Below are 5,586 nucleotides of genomic sequence, written 5' to 3' on the forward strand. Positions count from 1 at the left end.
AACATTCTAGCAGGAGAGGTGGTGACTTCCCGGCTTCCTACAGATTATTTCAGTTTGTTTATTCTACAGCTCGGCTGCAGGTTTGTGGTTCCCATATTTGAATATAATTTCAATTACACCTCAGAGGCGTCAAGGTAAAAGATATTGATTTTCGTGCTTTTTTTTATCAACCCGTGTCATGATTGGTGAACAAAAATCCTTCTAGCTGTATATAAACCCAGGCCTACGTGTCACATAAAACCGCATTGTCAGAGACTCTGAGTGATCACCGAAGTGTTCTGCACGCCTTTGTCTCTGAAGTTCAAGATGAGGCTTCGACTGGAGCTGTTGGTTCTCCAGATCTTCATCGGTGCCCTGGCCGCCCAGTGCCCTGCGCCAAACGAGCTGAAGGATGAAAGTGGGAACAGGATCTGCGCCCGACTGTTTGAAGACAGCCACTACATCTTTGACAAGTCGTGTGGGGGCAAGTACCTGGACGCAATGAACGGCGACGACGTTCCCTTCATGCCACTCTTCTGGAACAACAAGATCTCCTCCATGGTGGTGGGCACCCGATGTGAACTCAGGGTGTGGAGCACCTTCCCAAAGTCGGGAGACAATCGGAAATTCTCCTCTGGAATCGTCTACCAGCTGAAAGACATCAAAAAGGGCCTTTTTGGCAACTGGAACAATGCCATCTCCTCTTACTACTGCACTTGCAACTAAGAGCGGCCATCTTTAATTAGACAACATGGACGTTGTTTTCCATTTAGTATGAAACGCTGGATGATTGTGTCTTTCAAATTATATCTACCTAATAGTTGTTAATTGTTTTAAATGAATGCCAATCACCACGGTTGCTCATAAAGTAATTTTATATTATTTCTTAAATGTATACATACATTTTATTCATTGATGTTTTAAATTCGTTTTTATCGATGGTGGAAATAAAACACTGAACTCCTGTATTTAATTTTTTGTATCTTTTTGAGGCTGCAAACTAACTAAATTATCATTCTGAGATTACGAAATGTTATTTTCACCCACCTCGTAATATGCATGCTCTAACCTTAAATAGTGGTCAATACTTAGAGGTGACTTAGCTTTTCAATTTGATGTCTCATCTGGTCCCTGCACTCTAATCAGATGTTTTCCAGGATTTACCTTTTTCTCTACCTCATTTATATTATCTTCTTAGATCTAATTCTTTAACTGCAGCAGGAGCTCTCAAGTTGGCAGAAGACGGTTGTACTTGCGTAATATGAATAAATGCCCATGGCCGGCTTTAGTGCTAGTGGCACCGGGTGCGACAATCTTTTTTGCCCCCTCCCCATGTTGATCTCCACGGATTCCTTCACTACTACCCTCCAACAGTGCCCCTTATCTCTCCATAGCCCCCTCTCACATGAATTTCATTTGTTTTATAGTGCTAGTAATACCAGTGTAGGGTGGCAGTGCACTTTACATCACAAACCCATTATACACAGACAATGAATCATACAAGTGTGTAAATCAGTCTATAGGAAATGTAACGTAACACAGTAAGGATTACAAGCTGTAGGGATCACATGTCACCCATACTATTCGGCAGTATATTTTAAGAGCGTTTAAGAGTGTTTCTTTTGGAGAAGCCCAAACCTGATGTACCTGAGAAACATTCCAGAGTACTCTGTGTTTTCTTTACTAATTAGAATGTATTTCTACCCAAACAAACCCTTTTTAGTAACATTAGGATAACGAAAGACTGGGGAAAAACATAACATTGTAACCTAAACCAGGCAGTTTGCATGCAGATCTTTGATTAAAGTTCATAGTTCACTGTGCTATATTAGAATTGTAATTTATGAATTGCAAGTAACAAAAGGAATCACTGTGACGAAAGCAGTAACCCACTGAGCTATCGACATAAAATACAGTTCTGTGATCTGCATGGTATACGTTCTTTGCAGCAGGCAGATTAACTGTCTGCGCTGCTTTATGTTGAGACAAAACTGCCAGGAGATAAAATTCTGATCTCTCTCCAGCTGGAACATTAATCACTAGAGTTATCTTGACATATTTATTGTTCAATCCAATTGATTTGTTAGGTTCAAATTAAAACCATACAAATAGGTTCTCAGGAAATGCCACCCAAAATAACTCCAGAACATTCTTCAGTGTCAAAATCCCTAAACATAAATGTAAAAACTCTTTATATAAATCCTGGACATGGGGGGAGAGGTGGGCACAGGGATACAGTTCTGATCAGTACACCATGTGCAGAGACTGCAGGGTCTAAGAGCATGTGGGGATGAGTGCACTCCCGTTATTGCTGGCTTTTAGTAACCAAGTCAGGGGATATAGGGGATATAGGGGATATAGGGGTCAGACCATGCAGTCCAGTGGGGAGGACTGATTAATGTATTATTGGCCACCTCACAGTGCTGTCCTTGCACAGCTACTGCAACACCACCTTGCTAAATATTTGCACTGTGTATAATGTATCAATGCAGCAGAACAAGGCCTTTCTCAAGCCCTTGCCAAAATCATGACTATTTAACATTTATGAGCTGGGTGAAATGCATCTATCATCTCTGCACTTTAAGGTGTCTCAACCTTTCCCATTAGATTTACAAAGAGTCACAACGTTCATTCAATCTGTGAGCTGCAAAGAATAGTCATTTATGAATTGCACTGTTGCTTAGATGCATAGGCTCAGATTTATCATACTTTCAGGCACCTTGCCGCACTCCTTGAAAGGGAATGGGCAGGGGTACACCCTATATATTATCATACATCGCATTGCAGCACACATAGAAAAGGGAAAAAACGAGGACAAATAATTATATTTCTTCTTGTTATCCCCGCCCCAGGAAGGCATAGCATTTTGATGCATTCTCAGGTCTACTACTTATGGTATATCTGGGAATGCACCAAAATCCATGGGTGGATGATTGGGAACACCCACGCTCCACCCATGGAGCACCTCCCCGAGGCAGAGTAACGCAAGACAGTGATTTGCACTTCCTTGCGCTACTCCAGATTTATCAAGCCATGCAGGACCACATAAGGTGGCCTTGCGTGGCTCTATAAATCTGACTTTAGTGTTGCGTCGCCCTTGCGACCCCTTGCATGGTGCAAGGCGACACAACACTATGATAAATATTGGCTTCTGAGTTTTAGTTTTTCACTCTGGCATGACCTGCTACTTTGCCAAATTAATGTTTTGCAAAGGTGAAAACAATTCTTACTTGAGGCCAACCTCTTCGACTTGCACCTCTGTATCGAATTAAATATTATATTTACCATCCAGGTGACGTCTTATGGAAACACAAGCTAAGGACACTTCTTCTTTTGTGGTGACCGAACTGGACTCCTACGTAAAACATGGATCAGATGCTCCAACCCTATCCTGTACGGCCCACAGAAATGTTCATCCTTTGAGTATGTCATACTATGCATGATCGAAAGACCAAACGGGTGTTGTCCCCAAACCTAGAACAGTCAGGATTGGCAGGTTTCCGGGTAGGTAGTTATATCATGTATGTATAAGTATGTTTGTGATATGGGTATAGTACAAGCCTAGCCGAAAGGCATCAGAGCATCAGATGTACATCAGTCCATAACTTTCGAGTCGTCCCTCGTATCTCACACGTTTTAAACTCGTTACAAGCCTGATTGCAGAGCACCTTTGGGAGTGTATCTAACCTATCTATTCCTAAAGATTATAGGACCAATGCCATACAAGGCACTGTGTGCATAGCTAAGTGCCTTAAATTCAACTCAAGAGCTACAGGAAGCCAGTAGAGGACTGGGAGGCTTCTGAAGTCCTGGGAAATTCACGAGTTAGACTGTTAATGCCAGATCTTCCACCGATAAATAACACAGAGGAAAGGGGACACCCCTTCCACGTACCCCAACAACACAGGGCTCGCGAGACCAATACCCGTCCTACCCCATGACGTTAGATTTGAGTGTAACCGGTTGGTCCAGGTCAGGAAACCCTGCCCAAGTGTGGCATACAGGAATCCCCACAAGAGAGACTCAAATGCCTTCTCTCTTCCAACTGACCGCACCAGAGCCCCAGGACGTTCCACCAACTGGTAGTCCAGAAAGCCAGTCTCCTAATATTAGACATGATGCTGCGCTTGGAATAAACCTGTATTGATGTGAGTGGAGGAGTCAAGTCACTCTGGGCAGGAGTCTATTGGACAGGATCTTGGTCAGTATCTTTTAGCCTGCACTTTACATTAACAACAGTCTGTAAGAAGTGACTTATGGTGCAGCTTTATGTAGGAAATGTTAAATTTACATAGGCAGGCCACATTTATGAAAGTTAATCAAGCAAACTGCCATTTTTAAAACTCATCGGAGCTCAGAGAATACTACACGGAATGACATAGGTAACTGGCATTGGCATAGTCCAAACTGGAAACAATTCCCACTTAAAAAACGATTGCCTGCAAATGAGAAAGTATGAACGGTAGCATTTTCCTGTTACATTTCATTTGGTAATAGCAAGAAGAATCTATCGAGTTTTTCTGCCGATTAAGATTAACATCTTTGTACAAAATAAAATCCAGGATTTTCACTTCTAGACAAGGACAGATTGGGGCCACAAAGGGGAGGTTTAAACTCAGATTTTCCCAATCTCTCTAGCTCTGCAAACATATTTTTTAATGTCTGTGTGTACCCCTAAATGCCCCAGATTTAGGCTGAGCGTGTTAAAACTCCGAACGCCACACAAGGGAGTGCCAGCCTGGCTTTATTTACTGAAGTGGACAGTTATGTGGACTCACTTTATTTTAAATGAAAATTCAACTTCTACCCTCTTTTTGAATGAAAGATCATTCTGTGCTTTAACCTAGTCAGTCTCTCTGAAGTCGTTAAAAGTACCTCACCACATTTCACAAGTTTAAGTCGAGTTTGTGAGTGAGTTGTAAACAAAAATAGGTTATTAGTTGAAAGGGGTGGGAGCCCCCAATGAAATAATAAACACAATCCTTGTCGGGTGAACTACAAAAGTCAATAAATAAACCTGTGGTGAGCCCTCTGGTAGCTTGGCACAAGCAGTCAGACTTAACTTAGAGGCAATGTGTAAAGCAGTTATACAGCACTCAAACAATAATAAAATGAAAACTAGACACAAGGAAAATGCCAAACAAATTTAGAAAAATAGAGTACATTTCAATAAATAAAATGACATAAAAAACCCCATCAGTAGTACCAGAGTTATACTTTGTTTTAGTTTCTGGTGAAAATAGCACAAAAAAAAGCACAATCGCGGTTATCTGGTCGTGCTGGATCATGTCAAATCCACAAGTTCAGACCAACTATGATGGAGAGTGGGCAGGCTACAGGGATCAGGTTCCTCCCGGTGTAGTGTTTACATTCTCAAAGTCCAAGGCCTCGTGAGGAGCTTCAGCTTCCCGTTGTCTGGAGCCTGTAGGAGATTGTTGTTAACATGAGGAGTAGGTCTTTAGTGGAACTTTGCAATGGGAGGCAATGCAGACGGTCGCTGTTTGATGCAATGTCGTAGTGAGCCCCAAACGTCTGAATTTGCAAATTTCAGTTGTGAAGCAGGAGGAGGGCACTCTGATTCCAGCAAAGGGGTCTGGACCTCTGGAC

General features: G+C 42.1%; 1 pseudogene; it reads left to right on the top strand.

The window, feature by feature from the left end:
- Window positions 1–263: 263 nt before the first annotated feature.
- LOC144783012 (syncollin pseudogene) lies at window positions 264–779 on the top strand (annotated as a pseudogene).
- Window positions 780–5,586: the final 4,807 nt, after the last annotated feature.

Source organism: Lissotriton helveticus, chromosome 9 (genome assembly GCF_964261635.1).
Source record: "Lissotriton helveticus chromosome 9, aLisHel1.1, whole genome shotgun sequence".
In the NCBI taxonomy this organism is placed as follows: Eukaryota; Metazoa; Chordata; class Amphibia; order Caudata; family Salamandridae; genus Lissotriton; species Lissotriton helveticus.